At 43.4% G+C, this 19,832-nt stretch overlaps 1 protein-coding gene across 3 annotated transcripts in view; it reads left to right on the top strand.

Annotated features, from left to right (window-relative positions):
- ADCY8 (adenylate cyclase 8) overlaps positions 1-19,832 on the top strand; it is a 451,884-nt gene that overhangs the window by 92,546 nt on the left and 339,506 nt on the right. The gene's annotated exons all lie outside the window — the stretch shown is intronic.

Genomic DNA, 19,832 nt, shown 5'->3' with positions numbered 1-19,832 from the left:
TGCAAAGGGACACCAAGTGCTAATCATATATATATATGTATATAAAACACAGTATGACAAACGTGCAAAAATACTCTGTTGTAAAACATACATAACAGTAGACAGCCAGTGCTAGTAAAAAATGATAACAAGAACAGGGTATTTAGTTGATTTTTTCCAAAAAATGTATACGAAGCAGAGTATTTTTGCACGTTTGTCATACTGCATTTTTTCTTTGGTGTCCTTCCCTGTATTTCAAGCCCAATTACAATCACAGTACAGCTTTGTTATTCACCGCTCGCCCTACAGGCGTAATCCCCGGCAGGACCAGGAGCCGAATATTGCATACAAACCATTGGGCTGACAAACCCTGAATCATCCCCCCACATATCTGACTGTGAGCGAGAAATAGGCACCTACATGGGAATTGCTCCAGACCTGTCCTGGTCAACTGATACATTTGTAGGTGCGAACCCCAAACAATGAAAGTGATTACCCCCTTATATTCCTTCCACATCCCCAATTCTCAGTACTCATCACCCCATTATATCAATATCAGTGTAGATAGATTATAAAATCCCTGTGCCCTTCTAGGTCCCATGTTATGCACCATTTTTACCATCAATTTGGAGGGCTCTGGAAAATCCACAGGGGCTCATGAAGCAAAAGACCCCCATACTTGCCTATTAAAGGGGTTGTCTGGGACGTTAACATTGATAGCCTGACTGAGCAGTTCTGGGAATAGCTGTTCAGCTGGGGTATTTGGTGTCGTACTCCCGCAGACCAGACGTTAATGATCTATTCTAAGGATAGTCTATCAATTCTAAACAACTCCTTTAAATTGAGTCCCCTGTGTGGATCCACTGCTGTGACTCATGGGTCATTTTTGGCCACTGATTTTGGGCCCCTTTTGTGGAATCATTTGCCCGAGCCCTTGCCTATAGTACTGAAATTCCCACGCCTTTAAGTTTATTTTCTCATGATACATTGTAGCAAATCCATTAAGAGGTTGCAATTCACATTACAACCACAGGATGGCATCAGTTAGACACACATATAGCGTAAACATCTCCCGACAGAGTGTCACAATATCATGTTTTTTTCTTAAAAGATGGACATCGTGCACTCCTCAAGGTGGGATGCACCAAATCAAGAGGAAAAGTAAAGAAAATAGATTCTGAATTGGCACAAGATGACCAACGTTGAAAAATGAAAAACTTTGGGATACTTTGTTGGGAGATGCTTATGCCATTTTTGCCTTATGTGTCTATTGGTGGCCACCCAGTGGTTGTGTTGTGAATTGCAGGTAGTTGCATTTTTTGACTGCATGTTGTAGCAATGTATTGAATTTGTATCATGAGACATAGGGCGAACTACAAGGCCGGGCCGCTGTTGTTTGTGACTTTGTTTTGCTAGGACTTGATCTGAATAATTTGAGCTATAATGAAGGAGTCGCGGGTTAATGGTTTATCACTCTTGTACGGGGGGCCTCTTGAGTGCATCCAGTGACCAATATCCTGTAGACACAATTACGGTTCAGCGGTAATTGTATCGGCTTCACATCAGAGGTGTGTAGGCTGAGAGGTTCTAATGGATTGGGAAAAAAACAACAACTGTTGGCTGGAATCTGATTACAAGAAAATGCTTTCTGTCTTACTGGGATCATCATAGATTTTAATACGGAGCTCCAAAAGCTATGGAATAAAATAACATAACGCTCACTACTGGCCGTCACCACTAGAGGGAGCTGAGTGCTGGTGTTATATGCCAAGTAGACTGCAAGTGCATGGTAGGCGTGGCAGTGCACTCACATCGTCCCTGTGCAGTTCTCCCTCCCCGGCACCACCCTCCTCCCTGGCACCGCTCTCCTCCCTGGCACCGCTCTCCTCCCTGGCACTGCTCTCCTCCCTAACACCGCCCTCCTCCCCGGCACCTCCCTCCTCCCTGTGTTTGACATCTCGGTCTCTATATCATCCCTGTGGCCGGTTGGATTTTGCACATGCACAATCCAGCTCTTTACACCTTGCTATCATACTGAGCTTTCTCTGCCCTCTGAGAGAGGAAACATTATTTTGGGGGGTTTCCTTCCTGCATCGATGGCGCGTGCGCAGTATGATGTAAAAGTATCCCTGTACACATGGGAAAATACTGTGTATGTGCCCTCTGGTGCAACAATGGTACATGCGCGAGATTCCAGTTAGCCGAAAGGATGATGTAGGGAGCAACAGATGTTAATCAGGGAGAGGAAGCTAATGAGGTACAAAGCTCTGTTAGTGCATTGACACGCCCACAATGTGCATGCTTTCTAATTAGCATACAGATTTAAAGGGGTTGTTGACTTTCGAGGGCAATTTTTTTAAATTTACTTAAAGAGAATCTGTTACCAGGTGTCTGAGTCTAGTTTTTGCTGTTATTTTATTACTACTGCTCCCCATAATATGCCGCTCTTGGTTCTTTTTTATTTTATTTTTTAAAATCTGCCTTATTGTTCCAGATCTATGGGCCTTTTTTTCCTTAGTATTCATATTTATGGTCTTTTCCTAGGGGGCGTGGTTCACAGGACTCCTCGGGGGCGTGTATTTAGACTTCTCTGAATTATTACTATGTGAACACCTCCCCCTCGTTAAAACAATAAAAGTATCTCTGCAACCATATGGCGCATTAAAAAAACAAACAACAAACTCAGAGGAGCAGCAGGAATAAAATAAGAGCAAAAATTGGACCCTTCCTTCCTGGCACCGCCTTCCTCTTTGTTTCTACATCATCCCTTTGGTCACCACCATTAGTGACCTGAAAAGATCTTTCTAAGGTTTTATCCCTCTGTTAATTGTAGCGCTGAAAACCTTTTAGAAAGCACTTTGACAAACACTTGTGCCATGTGCCAAGAAAAAAAAGTCTCCAATGTCTACTGGTTGTATCCAGCCCATCTAAGTGGCCTGACCTATCCTCGCTGACCTTACCCCCGGCTTGTCGATTCCTGTGGCTGGCGCCTACCGGTCGCACAAAAATGATGCACATGCGCAGACTGCCTATGAGCAATTTTGGTTTGTTCATCCACCGATTCCTGATGACCAAGGCTTGGCCTTGGGACCAGACCAAGATTGATGAGTCTGCCCACACACGGGAAAACCCCTGCATTTGCCAGAAAGTAGCAGGCTACGACTCTTGACAGCTAAAGGTAGCAATTTTCGAAAAAAAAAGTGTTAAAGTCATACATTTACCAAAGTTTGAAAGCTACTTCCTTCCATAAAGATAACAAACCCCAGCTGATCTCCTATCATAGGAAAATGGGAGCACATACGCCTGGGCCTCTCCCCCAGGGTCTGTAGACAAAGCTGACCACCTTTAGGGTACGTGACACCATTGGCGGACACAGTAGGAAAAAGGCTCCTGTGTAAGAACAATATATGGGCCCTTTACAGTCCAATATCTCTTCATAGAGCCCAATTCCACTTGCTTTCGGGATGGAGTGGCCCTTTTACTTCTCGGGCCCCTTGGCGGTTGCACCAATGATATGTCCGCCCCTGGTGCACGCAACATTTTTGAGTTTTTCAAGAGGACAACACCTTAGAAAAAAACTGTAGATTTTCCTGAAACGTCTTTTGTTAGCGTTTTTTTAGTTACCGTTTCCTCCGAGCCTTTTCGTCATTTTTGAATGCCGGTGAGTTTTTTGAACATTTTTGTGGCGTCTTTTTTTTTCTTTACTGTCATTTTACAATCGTTTCTTTAACTCCATTCAGCAATAATGGAAACACAAGGCAAAAGCTCTGGAGATTGCTCGAAAGGTCAGCCGGTCGTCTTCCAAGTTTTTTTCGAGCCTTCGCATTGACTTCTATTGTAAAGTATAGAAAACTCCAAAAGAATGGTCAGGTGGCTTATTGTAACCACTTATTTTGGAAACTTTAAGGAGTTAAAAGCTGCTTAAAAGCCTGAACATGTGCACAGTAAGTCATTTTTACCTAGAAATGTATATGTTCGTTTTTCTGAACGTTTAGTTAGAGCTTTTTCAGGAGGTTTTCTAGAGCAGAATCCACCTGAAAAAGACATAGTGTGCACATACCCTTAGAACACATATTTCCAGTAACCGTCTTTGGATTGGAAGGATTAACGTCAGGGAGGGTGAGTTTTGGAGGCTTCCAAGGCACTGGCCCAAAAGCATCACCTGGAACGGGCTCTGAGAACCCCAGTCCTTTCAATTTCGAAATCTATACTAACTTAACATTATAGAAAAGCTTACGCTACATACTATCATTCTCATCTGCGAGCGCCAGTGAGATGCATTGGTTTCACTGTTTTTTTTGCTCGCCACCTGGCCCTGACCGCTTTACATTGCTCCTCCAATAGCCGCCATACAAAAGATATTGTTATTTTACCAAATTCTATTTCTCATACTTCACCAGGAACACTTGGCTAATAGAGACGAATGTGAATGATCCGGCATAAAGCATGACAGATGCGGGTTAGCACGGTGTTTGTCTGCCGTATACGTCTCGCTAAAGTTAAGATGTTTTCAACACAGGGCAAGTTTTTGACAAGGAGATGGCAGAGGTTGAATGGGATTAATAGTGCGCGCCAAGCAATGTGTTGTGAGAAGGCAGAAAATGAATCATGGACTATTACAAGATTAATATGTAAATCCATAATGTCCTTATTTCACTCTGAGAAAGTTAACAGAAACACTACTCTAGAAATAATTAAGGGGCATTAGACGCCATCAATAAGTGTCTGTCACAGAATCTTCATTTCCAAATATTCTACCATGGAATCTGAGGAATGGAAGAAGGTTCTACCACTGAGAACCCTCATCTATTAGATGGGGCAGGAGAGCCCTTGACTTTATGCACACGTGGTCAAACTTGTTGGTACCCCTCATTTAATAACAGAAAAACCCACAATGGTCACAGAAATACCTTGAATCTGACAAAAGTAATAATAAATCAAAAATCTATGAAAATGAACAAATGAAAGTCAGACATTGCTTTTCAGCCATGCTTCCACAGAATTAAAAAAAAATAAAACTCATGAAATAGGCCTGGACAGAAATGATGGTAGCCCTGAAAATAATGTGACAAAAGGGGCATGTTAAATTGCGGTGTGTCCACTAATTATCATCACAGGTGTCTACAATCTTGGAATCAGTGAGTGGCCTGTATAGAGGCTACAGATACTCACTGTGCTGTATGGTGACATGAGGTGTATCACACTCAACATGGACCAGAGGAAGCGAAGGAAAGAGTTGCCTCAGGAGATTAGAAAGAAAATTATAGACAAACATGTTAAAGGTAAAAGTTATAAGACCATCTCCAAGCAGCTTGACGTTCCTGTGACTACAGCTTCACATATTATTCAGAAATTTAAGCTCCATAGGACTGTAGCCAACCTCCCTGGACGTGGCCGCAGGAGGAAAATTGATGACAAATCAAAGAGACGGATAATACGAATGGTAACAAAAGAGCCCAGAAAAACTTCTAAACCGATTAAAGGTGAACTTCAAGCTCAGGGAACATCAGTGTCAGATCGCACCATCCGACGTTGTGTAAGCCAAAGTGGACATCATGGGAGATGAACAAGCAGGACACCATTGTTGAAAAAAAATCATAAAAAGCCAGACTGGAATTTGCCAAACTACATGTTGACACAAGCCACAAAGCTTCTGAGAGAATGTCCTATGGGCAGATGAGATAAAAATGGAACTTTTTGGCAAGGCACATCAGCTCTATATTCACAAATGGAAAAATGAAGCATATCAAGAAAAGAACACTCTTCCTACTGTGAAACATGGAGGAGGCTCTGTTATGTTCTGGGGCTACTTTGCTGCATCTGGCACAGGGTGTCTAGAATCTGTTCAGGGTACAATGAAATCTCAAGACTATCAAGGGATTCTAGATAGAAATGTGCTGCCCAGTGTTATAAAGCTTGGTCTCAGTCGCAGGTCATGGGTCTTGCAACAGGCTAACGACCCAAAACACACAGCTAAAAACACCAAAGAATGGCTAAGAGGAAAACATTGGACTATTCTTAAGTGGCCTTCTATGAGCCCTGACCTAAATCCTATTGAGCATCTTTGGAAAGAGCTGAAACATGCTGTCTGGAAAAGGCAACCTTCAAACACGAGACAACTGTAGCAGTTTGCTCTTGGGAAGTGGGCCAAAACACCTGTCGAGAGGCGCAGAAGTCTCATTGATAGTTACAGGAATTGTTTGTTTGCAGTGATTGCCTCAAAAGGTGTTAGTAGTGGCGGAAGACAATAAATAAAAATAAATAAAGTGCCTTCGCCACTCGGGGTCCACCATGCGGTGGATGGAAAAACCGCAGCTAGAAGAGGCAGAGCACTATGGCGGTAATGTGCACAGGGTTTGACTGCACCCAGTGCACTAAAGCAAGCTCTGTTATACTTCACAGAGCTGCAGGCATAACGAAAAAACTAAATGCTGAGTCTGTTCAGGGTCACAGAATCTCAGCGATACAGACACGGTATTAACGGTCACAGGAGTAGCCTTAAACAACAGGACTACTCCTTCTAGACCTACCGTAAAGTAAGGCGCGTGGCGTCGCAACTGAGAACGCCTGGAACTGCAACCGCAGCGCGGCGTGAACTGAGCCGCAGAGAAGGCACCGCTATGTCGCAAGCGCGATGCAGGACGCTAGCTGCTGAAGTAGATGGCGCATAAGCGCGCTGGCGCTAGCGCTGCTACTGGCCGATACCCAAACACTCACACAGACTTATCAGAGGGAAGGGGTTTCTTAATAAGTCAGTCACCAGTCCAAGCATCCATCACCATACACACAGCAGCAAATATGAAATACTAGCGCATGGCGGAACAGCCATGCGCGCTTTTTATACCGAACGGGACCTTCCGGAAATCTCCCAGGCTCCAGGAAGAGCCAATAGGATTTGACACAGGACCTGAGCACCTGACTCCCGAACTCCAATGGGAGTTCGTCCCATGAGCATGCTCAGATGAAGGAACAAAGGACTTAGCCTCTGGAGAGAGTTGCCGCAGGGCAATCTCCTCTGCAGCAGGAAAAGCGCAGGAGACTGCAGAATGTGAGGATCTAGATTTCAGCAAAGGAGAGGCAGAAATCTGAGTCCTAACAGAAGGTTGTTCAACAAAATATTAAGTTAAGGCTCCCATCATTTCTGTCCAGGCCTATTACATGAGTTTTATTTTTTTTTAAATTCTGTGGAATCATGTCTGGAAAGCAATGTCTGACTTTCATTTGTTCATTTTCATAGATTTTTTATTTATTATTACTTTTGTCAGATTCAAGTTATTTCTGTCACCATTGTGGGTTTTCTGTCATGAAACGAGGGGTACCAACAATTTTGACCACGTGTGTAGGACCCTGCATCTACACATAGGACATAGGCAACTCATAGATTCCAATGGGCATTGTGTAATGCCTTACTTCCCCTCTAGAGGCACTGCAGGTAAATTGAACTACTTCTCTCAGGATCCTCTTCAGTTGATCACCAACTCATCTTCAGATTACCTTTATAACAAAAAACTTTTAGTCTTTAACCCTAGGATGGAACGTTCCAATATATATATTTTTTTTTTACAAGTTACATTTATTTATAGTTCATATTTTTAAATATCTGAATGTCTACCTATGGAAATAAATGTTATTATATACAGTATTTATAATTACAAAGCCAAAATCCTAAGCTACCGTAATTCATTACTTTCAGGGGTTTTCCATAAAAAACTTCTCTAGGCATTTAAATGTATAACATGATAAAGGAGTTAATAGTGATCTCGCTGAAATACCCACTCAGGTTTTTGTGCATTTTTTTTTAAATATAAAAAAGAAAATTCCTACATCACAAGTGGTATTAAAAATAAAATAAAGAAATGTAGTAATTTTCACACTGGCCACTTTTTTTTTTTTTTTAAAGACTTTTGACTTTGTTTCAGGAAACAACACATGCACATGACTTTATCGTTTGTATTGAAGTGTCTAATGGGCGTGTACAAAGGTCATTGTGAAGGTAGAGGGAGGAGGTGAGCTGTGACATCTGTTGTGATTGGTAGATCCCGTGCTTTCGGCTCTCTATATCGGTGTTAGCTGTCCTTGTAATCCTGATTTTGTTGATAAGGAGCCTGCTGAAAACTCTTCCTGAAAAGGCAAGCGGTATGGGTGAAAAAAGGCGCAAGATTATTAATTTTTTTAATAAAGATCGTGATATAAAAAAAATTGACAAAATAAAATAAAATATGCATGTCACACAAAGACTTGATATAAACAGTAGGTCATTTTCTGATGGTAGCTTCCCTGCCTTGCTAATATCAAAGTGATCTCATATATATGACCACGCGTAAACGGATGGCAACCGTTCGTCACTGCTGTGCTGTCACACGCTATCATTGTTTTATGGCTTTCTCTTCCTATCTCTATCCTTGAGCTGTGACATCCACTCACTATCCAGATTCACTACAAAATGTGTGCTGCATTCCCTGCTTCTGTTTTTATACAGGCTATGATTGTCCCTCCTGTTTGGCCGGGCAATGCCATGTGATAGTAGTAAGGCATGAAAGTGAATCTGTCAGAAGGTTTTTGTGATGTAATCAGAGGTCAGCATGATGTAGGGGCCGAGGCACTGACTTCAGTGATGTGTCACTTATTAGGCTGAGTGCTGTAGCTTCCATGCTATTACTCTTTTATCAGTAGGAGTTTACCTCTGCCGGACTCGTTGCTTGCGTGGCTCTTTTTCCATCCACACCCCCAGCACTGATTTAAAAATTTCAGTAGAAAATGTACACAGAAAGCTGTGGTGGGATTAGCTTTCTGAGCTCTGCTAAATCTAAAGCAGAGAAAGCCCCAATTGTATCACAACTGCTGCACCCAGTAAAGTAAGTGACACATCGCTGGAATCAGGGTTTCTTTCCCAACATTATGCTGCTCCCAAATGAGGTAGCAAAAACCTGGTGACAGATTCCCTTTAAGAGCAAATTCCTAACAATTTGACATGAATTTGATTCGCCCATCTCTAACCGAGAGAGATGACATCCCATTCTTCGGTCCTATGACTGCTGATTCCTGTCATTGGCTGCAGTGACTGGAAAAAGAAGCCATTGTTAATGCTTTTTTTTAAATTTTATACATTTAATTGCCTGTAGAGAATGTTTCATATAAGTAAAACAACCCCTTTAATATATACTTGTAATGGTCAAAGCTCCATTTTTTTTTTTTTTTGCAATAACAGAAAATAAATGTTTTCTACTTTCAAGAAAGTGGACACCAGATACTGTAAAATACCAAAAATAACAAACAGAGCAGATACTCACCCCACGCGCGTCAAGCTCCTTCTTCCTGCCGCTGCCCTGGTCTCTTGGTGCTTTGGCTGCAGAGATGGTGTCAGATGGACAGCGCACATCATCGCAGTAGCCAATCAGTGAACTCAGCGGCTCCTCAGGGGTTGAATCATTTTTATGCTATTTACAAGGGGGCAGGGCAGACAAGATCCTCTGGGGCGTGTCTTTAGGCTGCTCAGCATTATTACCCTGCGAGCCACGCCTCTTTGGAAAAAAAAAACCATAACAATTATCGCTAAACAAAAAAGGACCGTATCTCTAGAACCTGTTTCCTTTTTTATGTTTTCCCAATCCTTTGTCATCCGGCTTTTTTTTTTTTTTTGGTGGTAGGGCATAATATCACTGTGTGCACAGCGCTTTCTGATTCTTATCAGGCTGCTGCAAACGTTGATAATTTTTAACAGTTATTATTTTTTTATTTTTTGCCTGATTTATACATCTGTGTTTAGTGCTATTGTTGGGGACATTTCATCTCCATGTGTTACATTTATTAAGCCTTCCCATGGAAGCCGGGTTGTTGCAGGGATTTTAGAGGATCGCACCATCTGTAACGCGAGCCCCTGCATTCTTGATATGTAGGTCAGTAGTCTTTGAAAATTCAGATTAAAAAGCGTTGGATTTCACCCAAGTGATCACATTATTTAATGACATGAAGTCGGAGAGGCTGAAGCGACGTGTGTTCCCGGCCAAGGCGCCTATTATGCGGCTACATGTGAGACTTCCGTAGTTAGGAGGATTGCAGTGCGGAGGTAGCAGTTGCACCTGAGCCTGAGTACTCGAGGGGCCAAATAACTGTTTAAAGGGGTTGTCATTTTTTGGGAACTTTTTTTTCCTATTTTTTTTGGGAATTAAATGCATTTATTTGGGGGTTGAAAATTACTTTTGCAATTGGGACTCATTCAAAATTTTGCACCGTTTGCGGTTTTAACAGACTCTTTGTTTCCCTGCACATTCAACTTTGATAAGGTCAGAAAAATACATCATTACCACACATCATTAAATCTGTATGAGCTCGCTGACTGATTCTCAGTTAACTCATTCTGCAGCCAACAATATACAGCGCAACACAAAGGTTATAGAAGGCAAAAGATGCTTAATTTTTAATGAAACTAACTTGAAAAAATTATTTTTTTAGCCCCAACAGTAAAAAAAAAAAAAAGGTCCATTTAAGACGACAATGGGGCACTGTAAAACTGTAAAAGACCTGTTTGCATGAGGAGTTATATTGTAGTTTACGTTTTATTTTAGTCATTCACTGGGTTCAAGCAGCTGCATTTCTGGAAAAATAATGAAAAATGGAAGAAAAAGGAGAAGAAAAGGCTAAAATAATCCAAAATAAATATCAAAAAGGCATTGGAAAAAAAGATGGACTTAAAAAAATCAGTAATACTAAAAGCAAGTATAAAATATTTTTATGTCCTAAAAATCATTTCCCAATGATAAAAAATGCTTTTTAACAAAGACGCTAAGGCTACTTTCACACATCAGGTTTTCGGCGTCAGGCGCGATCCGGCGTCGTGCCGGAACGCCGGATTCGGCAAATGTTTAGTAAAACCGGATGTGACGGATCCGGTTTTCTGCCGGATCCGTCTTTTTCTTGACAGACAAAACCGGATCCGTCTCATCCGGTTCATCCGTTTTTCTATCCGTTTTTCGACGGATTACGCCGGATCCGGTTTTTAAAATTGACCCTTGTGGCCTTCCGAACGGGATTGGCTACTGGAAAACTATATATAGCATGTTCCTACAGCCCTTCTTTGACAGGTTGTAGAGGAGAAAGTGCAGGTTGGAGAGAAGAGCAAGTTACTGGCGAAGATGGATGTTGTCATTGGAAATATTTTGAAGAATTTGGCGGATTTTACAGCGGAGGCAAATCGTTTGAGGGTGATTGTTCTGGAGAAGGAGAGAGCAAGACAGCAGCGCATCAGGCATCGTAGACGACGTTTGTGGATCCACCCCATCACAGCCAAGAGAATGACGCGTGGGGTCTATTCTACACTCTGCATGGACCTTCGACGAAACCCGGATAAATTTTTTGGATATGTTAGGATGAAAATGGAGAATTTTGATTACTTGGTGGAGCGCATTGCACACCTCATAAGAAAAGCGGACACCTATTGCCGCTTCCCTGTTTCACCCGCAGAGCGTCTGATGGTGACTTTAAGGTAAGCCACATTTATTGGATGTGATCGCATCAGAGCACACTTTCACTGCAATCTTGTTGGTGGTAGTTTGTATCTCCAAGTGTTATAGCTCAGTTTTGGTATGTAATGCTGTGATTTAAAACTAATTTATTGTTTTTTAATTCCCCACAGATTTCTTGCAACTGGAGAATCCCTTTCGTCACTGCATTTCCAGTACAGACTCGGGATTTCCACCATATCTGGAATAGTGACGTACACATGCCGTGCACTGTGGGACTCCTTAGCTGAAGAGTTTTTACCAGAGCCCACAACAGAGAGGTGGATTGAAATTGCTGACAAGTTTCAACAGATATGTCAGTTTCCAAACTGCTTGGGCGCTGTGGACGGGAAACATATCCGCATTGTAAAGCCAGCTGGATCGGGATCGGAATATTTCAATTACAAGAAATATTTTTCAATTGTCCTCATGGCCATCGCTGACGCGGAATACAAATTTATTGCGGTTGATATTGGGGCCTATGGCCGCTCCAATGACTCTCAAGTTTTCAAACTGTCTGCCATGGGGCGTAAACTGTATGGAAACACCTTCCAGTTCCCACCACCTAGACCGCTGCTGCAAACATCTGGTCCACCTATGCCATTTGTCTGTGTAGGGGATGAAGCCTTCCAGCTGTCAGAACACCTTTTGAAACCGTACTCTAGCAGAGGATTGACAAGACCAAAACGCATTTTTAATTACCGCCTCACAAGAGCAAGAAGAATGGTTGAATGTACCTTTGGTATTTTGACAGCCAAATGGCGGGTCCTATTGACTGCGATCAACCTCAAGACAGAAACTGTGGACGAGGTGATCAAAGCTTGCGTGGTACTCCACAATTTTGTTATCTGCAAGGAACCCATTTCCATTGAGGACACCTCTGAAGAAACCACCTTGCAAGATTACCATGACATTACCACTAGAAGTTCTGTGACGGTTTCAGTAATGAGGGACAATTTTGCACTATACTTTATGTCACCTCAAGGCAGAGTACACTGGCAGGATGACAGAGTGTGAAAGATTTGTGCCCAACCAAACTTGCGTACCTTCTGGACCAACAGTATATACCTTTGCTAACCAAAGTTGGCTATCTTGTCATGGTCTCTATTTTTAGCTTTAGGCCACAGGTGTGTACCTGGTTGTGTTTTATGCAAAGTATTTCACCTTTTAACAAAAGTTGTGTACATTGTTAGGAAATCACCAACAATAAACACAACTTTTTAGGTGAAATACTTTGCTTCAAACACAACCAGGAACACAACTGTGGCAAAAAGCTAAAATTTACCCACAGTTATATACCTAGTTTTGAATACCATTTCACCTTTTAAATACCCTGTATTTAACCTTTTTCGCCGCAGAAAGAAATGACAGACAACCAGTGTAAAATAATTTAACTTTTATTGAAAAATGTTTTTTTTAAGTAAATTTTTTTAAAATTTTAATAAACATGTTTAATAAAAATTTGAAACTATAAAACTGAAACCATAAAACTGGTCATTTTTATTTAAATACACACATTATAATTCTGTGTAGTGTGGGGTGGAAATACTGCTGTAGGGGCTGCGGGACACTTCGACACTGGGAGTGTGGAGAGAGGACTGGGATCGTGGTGGGGAAGGAACAGTTAGAGGTGAAGGTGTGGAAAAAACTACAGAATGGGTGGACATGTGGGAAGCAGAAGAGGTGGTGGGTGGTGGAGTGGAGGGTTGGGCAGGGACTGTAGGAGCAGATGATGTTGATGGCAAGTTGTATGGGGAAGGAGTTTGGTACGGGGCAGGTTGCTGGAAGTGGGGAGATGTCTGGTACGGGGCAGGTTGCTGGAAGTGGGGAGATGTCTGGTACGGGGCTGGTTGCTGGAAGTGGGGAGATGTCTGGTACGGGGCAGGTTGCTGGAAGTGGGGAGATGTCTGGTACGGGGCAGGTTGCTGGAAGTGGGGAGATGTCTGGTACGGGGCAGGTTGCTGGAAGTGGGGAGATGTCTGGTACTGGGGAGGTTGCTGGTACTGGGGAGTTTGCAGGTACTGTGGAGGTTGCTGGTACTGGTGAGGTTGCTGGTGCTGGGGAGGTGGCTGGTGCTGGGGAGGTGGCTGGTGCTGGGGAGGTGGATGGTGCTGGGGAGGTGGATGGTGCTGGGGAGGTGGATGGTGCTGGGGAGGTGGATGGTGCTGGGGAGGTGGATGGTGCTGGGGAGGTGGATGGTATGTAATAGGAGGGGGAGGATGGAAAGTGGCTGGAGGTGGATGGTATGTAATAGGAGGGGGAGGATGGAAAGTGGCTGGAGGGGGTGTAGATGTAATAGGAGGGGGAGGATGGAAAGTGGCTGGAGGGGGTGTAGATGTAATAGGAGGGGGAGGATGGAAAGTGGCTGGAGGGGGTGTAGATGTAATAGGAGGGGGAGGATGGAAAGTGGCAGGAGGGGGTGCAGGTGGAGGAACTACTGTGGTGGGAGGAGGAGGAGGAGGTTGGGAGGTAACTTGCTGGAGAGCAGCGTGGCATGAATGCATTACATGCATCTGCTGGGCAGGAGAGAGCGTTTCCATGCGCTCCACAACGGACCTGAAAAAGGTGTGGTTTGGCGAAGATCTTGCTTCTGAATGCATGGTTTGCAGAAGTGTCTTCACCTCCAGAATGCTGGAGTTGATCTGCTGATAGCCTGCGGAGATTTGCTCTGACAAGACTTTTAGACAGTTCTGGAAAGATGCATTCAGATGCAAGAACTCTGGCGCATAAGTCTTTTCCTGACCCCTCTGCCGCTGCCGCCCAGTACCCGCAGGTGTACTAGAGGCGGCAGGGGCAGAAGGGTGGGGTAAAGGGAAAGCGATCTCCTCACCAGCAGCTTCATGTAATGTAGGCGGCCACGATGCTCCTGTGCTGGTGGATGGGACAGATGGGTCGAATGTGTGGGAAGGCTGGGAAGGTGCAGATGTACCGGGGCGGTCGAAGTGTCCCTCGGTGCCGGTCTCCTCAGGGATCGCCTCAGAAGGGTCCAATCGTGCCGGCTCCCGAGTGCTGCTCACCGTGCTGTGGAATAAAGAGAAAAAAAAACAATTAAAATACTGACATGGTATGGCCCTGGCTGAAAAAAAAATTTACATCTAACATTTTTTTTCACATGTGGTGTGTAATATTTACCTTCTGGTGACCATTGTTTCCCGGAGGAACGACAGGGCTTGTGCGTACTTGTACTTGCTCCTGCGTCCTCCAGATCCACTCGGGGCCCGCATCTCTTTATTGAACTCCTTCTTGAAACGATCCCTCACAGACCGCCACCGCTTCACAATTCTGTTCCCTGAAACGAGAAAGGAGTGGTTAGTATACAACATCAGTGTTTCCCAAACTCCAGTCCTCATGGTCCCCAGGGGTCATGTTTTCAGGATTTCCATAGTAAATAGAAATCCTGAACACATGATCCGTGGGGACCACGAGGACTGGAGTTCGGGAAACACTGGTTTAAATCAAGCAACCGGTACTGTATATACTTACGCTCTGTAATCTGGGCCCGAACATCGAGGTCCTCCCAGCGGCCAACAAGGAGCGAACAGATTTCCTCCCAGAGTCGTCGGGTAACGATCAGGTCAGCGTGGCGTCGGTCAGCCATATTCCAGAGCGGCTCCCTTTCTCTGACGAGATCGATGAGGCGGTCCACATCAATCCCTCCATCCTCAACGTCAGAGTCGGGAGCACGCTGTGAAGGCTGTTAAAGAAAAAGACAAAAATAACATAATTAGCCTCCACAAAAGAAATGAAATAAAAAGTGCAAAAAAAACAAAGCAAAAATATTTATACTTACACGCTGGTGACCGCCGCGTTGCTGTCGCCGACGACCCTGGGAGGCACTGCGAGGACCTCTTGGCCAAGCACCAGATTGGGAAGACTAGAGAAGAAAACAAAAAAAGTTATGTCTTTGGATGTAGGCATTTGTTTGCTGTGTGTGGTCTGCAGAACATTGTCTTCTATGTGTTGTGTGTAGTGTGATGTTGTGTTTCTGCGTTTGATGCAAAAAACTTACGAATTGTGAGCCCACTCCAGGTGTCTGTCCACCCCTTCCTTCTTCTTCTGGGAGCTCCTCTTCATCTTGTGATTCCTGTTTTGAAATAAAAGGCAATGAATAGACATATATTACAGAGATGATGGATTTTGGAAATAAAAACTTACCGTCAAACGCTGACGATGCGAGGGAGGGCTCCCAGAAGATGATGTGCTGTCTTCCTGGTGGCCACACTCCATGCCTGTGGGTGGTGTTCCAGCTGCTGCCATTGCTGCTGCTGCTGCATCTATTGGGCGGCTGTTGAATAAAGAGAAACAAAGGGCCAATGAATATCTTGATATTCAATAGCCCTAGTTTGGAGGAATGGGGGATTTGATAATTACCGTCTCTCATCTGCTGCTGGCCTCCCCTCCCGTTGTTCAGCATGCTGCTCCAATTGGGGTGGTGCTGATGGTGCTGCTGCTGCAGATGTCTCCTGCCTTCTCCTGCTGCGCTTGGTTGCTTTCTTGGGTGGCATGTTGGGTGTGGCTGTGGGTCCCACTGTCTTGCTTTTATATATGTCTTGTGGGCAGAGCTACTGAGCATGCTCAGACCAAAAAACCGGATCCGGCTTTCGCCGGATCCGGCGCATTGCGGCGCTCATAGGCTTTCATTGTGTGGAAAAGCCGGACGCGCCGGATCCGGCGTGTCCGGCTTTTTCGCCGGAGACAAAAAACGTTACAGTAGACGTTTTTTCCAGACGCCGGATCGCGACACATTGCGACACATTGCCGGATCCGGCGAAAACCGGATGAAACGCATGGCCATCCGGCGCGATCCGGCGCAAATGCAAGTCAATGGGGGGGAAACCGGATCCGGCATTGCATTTCGCTGGATCCGGTTTCTGTCAAAAGCGCCGGATCGCGCCTGACGGCGAAAACCTGATGTGTGAAAGAGGCCTAAGAGGAAAAAGATAAAAATAGGCGGCTGGTATCTGTTCCGTGCTAGTGCTTCATATGGAAAATGCTACATTTAACGCTTTATTCCCATGGGCTCCACACAAGAGAAGAGTTTCCATCCAGCAGTCGCTTCCTTGTTAATCCCTCGTCTGTCAATGCCTTAATGTACAGCGATCAGTTACATAGACTGATATGTGGGGTCGGATCTAACACTCATATACTCCAGGGTGTAGCTCCATAGGGTGCAGCTATTATGGATGTGGTCACACTGCGGCCCCAGGGCCCTAATACAGTCACATCAGAACTCACCAGTATTATATGTAAAAGAGTGAGATTGTGATACTATAAGGTACTGCCCGCATGTAACAATAATGAGTGCAGCTCTGGGGTATAATACAGGATCAGTAATGTATGTACACAGTGACTGCACCAGCAGAATAGTGAGTGCAGCTCTGGAGTATAATACAGGATGTAACTCAGGATCAGTAATGTAATGTATGTACACAGTGACTGCACCAGCAGAATAGTGAGTGCAGCTCTGGAGTATAATACAGGATGTAACTCAGGACCAGTAATGTAATGTATGTACACAGTGACTGCACCAGCAGAATAGTGAGTGCAGCTCTGGGGTATAATACAGGATGTAACTCAGGATCAGTAATGTAATGTATGTACACAGTGACTGCACCAGCAGAATAGTGAGTGCAGCTCTGGGGTATAATACAGGATGCAACTGAGGATCAGTAATGTAATGTATGTACACAGTGACTGCACCAGCAGAATAGTGAGTGCAGCTCTGGAGTATAATACAGGATGTAACTCAGGATCAGTAATGTAATGTATGTACACAGTGACTGCACCAGCAGAATAGTGAGTGCAGCTCTGGAGTATAATACAGGATGTAACTCAGGACCAGTAATGTAATGTATGTACACAGTGACTGCACCAGCAGAATAGTGAGTGCAGCTCTGGGGTATAATACAGGATGTAACTCAGGATCAGTAATGTAATGTATGTACACAGTGACTGCACCAGCAGAATAGTGAGTGCAGCTCTGGGGTATAATACAGGATGTAACTGAGGATCAGTAATGTAATGTATGTACACAGTGACTGCACCAGCAGAATAGTGAGCGCAGCTCTGGAGTATAATACAGGATGTAACTCAGGATCAGTACAGGATCAGTAATGTAATGTATGTACACAGTGACTGCACCAGCAGAATAGTGAGTGCAGCTCTGGAGTATAATACAGGATGTAACTCAGGATCAGTAATGTAATGTATGTACACAGTGACTGCACCAGCAGAATAGTGAGTGCAGCTCTGGAGTATAATACAGGATGTAACTCAGGATCAGTACAGGATCAGTAATGTAATGTATGTACACAGTGACTGCACCAGCGGAATAGTGAGTGCAGCTCTGGAGTATAATACAGGATGTAACTCAGGATCAGTAATGTAATGTATGTACACAGTGACTGCACCAGCAGAATAGTGAGTACAGCTCTGGAGTATAATACAGGATGTAACTCAGGATCAGCACAGGATCAGTAATGTAATGTTTGTACACAGCGACTGCACCAGCAGAATAGTGAGTGCGGCTCTGGGGTATAATACAGGATGTAACTCAGGATCAGTAATGTATGTACACAGTGACTGCACCAGCAGAATAGTGAATGCAGCTCTGGGGTATAATACAGGATGTAACTCAGGATCAGTAATGTAATGCATGTACACAGTGACTGCACCAGCAGAATAGTGAGTGCAGCTCTGGGGTATAATACAGGATGTACCTCAGGATAAGTGGACCAGCAGCACAAATAACACAGTTCTTAGCTAAAAATGTCCCATATTTTTTTCAAGTTTCAATTTGTTTTATACTGAGATTCATATCCCTTGCGTAGCCATTGTTAATTAGCATTTTGGTTGCCTGCAGCCACCACTAGAGGGAGCTAAGAGCATGCTGCAAACTGCTAATTAGTAACATTGTATGGTATGAGCCTTAAGCTCCCCCTAGTGGCGGACGCAGGCTGTCAGAATTTCATGGCACTGTCTGTGCGGGAGGTTTCGAACATCTTATCTGAAAAGCTTTAATACCTGTTTCAGTAGATCAGAGAATTGGAGAAGAGTGTTCGGCCTCTTCATTTTAAAAAGAAAACAGTAATTCAGGATGGACATTCACTTGTTGCTGTTGCCAGAACGAAAGTGATTATTATTCCAAGGCCGATGTCAGTAATATATTTCTGCGGCGAGTATCACTGCGAGCAATATACAGTGTAATAAACTGCATCATTACCAGTATAAACATGAAATCACTGAGAGCCAGGAGCGAAACACCACAAAATGACAGCGAGCGGCTCCGACAATTGATGTCCAACGAAGGACAAATCCCTGAGACAAGTTCATTCATTGATGATCCACAGGCTGGACTGTGACTGTAATGGGATAACAATGTACTGTGTGTATTCTCCAGAGCTGCGGCCATATAGATATAAATGAACGGAACGGGGAATCCGAACAAGACGGTGTAACGGTATAAATGTAACAAACACAACGTGTGACAGTAATCAACTACAATAAGATATGCCGTATATGCAGGACATAGACTATAGGTATAAAAAGAGAAATTATCTTAGTGGGTCCTCACCAGTGATCCATCATCTATTATTATAGTAGTTATATTCTTGTACATAGGGGCAGTATTATAGTAGTTATATTCTTGTACATAGGAGCAGTATTATAGTAGTTATATTCTTGTACATAGGGGCAGTATTATAGTAGTTATATTCTTGTACATAGGAGCAGTATTATAGTAGTTATATTCTTGTACATAGGGGCAGTATTATAGTAGTTATATTCTTGTACATAGGAGCAGTATTATAGTAGTTATATTCTTGTACATAGGGGCAGTATTATAGTAGTTATATTCTTGTACATAGGAGTAGTATTATAGTAGTTATATTCTTGTACATAGGGGCAGTATTATAGTAGTTATATTCTTGTACATAGGAGCAGTATTATAGTAGTTATATTCTTGTACATAGGGGCAGTATTATAGTAGTTATATTCTTGTACATAGGAGTAGTATTATAGTAGTTATATTCTTGTACATAGGGGCAGTATTATAGTAGTTATATTCTGGTACATAGGAGCAGTATTATAGTAGTTATATTCTTGTACATAGGAGCAGTATTATAGTAGTTATATTCTTGTACATAGGGGCAGTATTATAGTAGTTATATTCTTGTACATAGGAGCAGTATTATAGTAGTTATATTCTTGTACATAGGGGTAGTATTATAGTAGTTATATTCTTGTACATAGGGGCAGTATTATAGTAGTTATATTCTTGTACATAGGGGCAGTATTATAGTAGTTATATTCTTGTACATAGGAGCAGTATTATAGTAGTTATATTCTTGTACATAG

This window comes from Dendrobates tinctorius, unplaced genomic scaffold, assembly GCF_039654945.1.
Source record: "Dendrobates tinctorius isolate UK_male_01 unplaced genomic scaffold, ASM3965494v1 ptg000116l, whole genome shotgun sequence".
NCBI classification, from domain to species: domain Eukaryota; kingdom Metazoa; phylum Chordata; class Amphibia; order Anura; family Dendrobatidae; genus Dendrobates; species Dendrobates tinctorius.
This window is presented reverse-complemented; position numbering and strand designations above follow the sequence as displayed.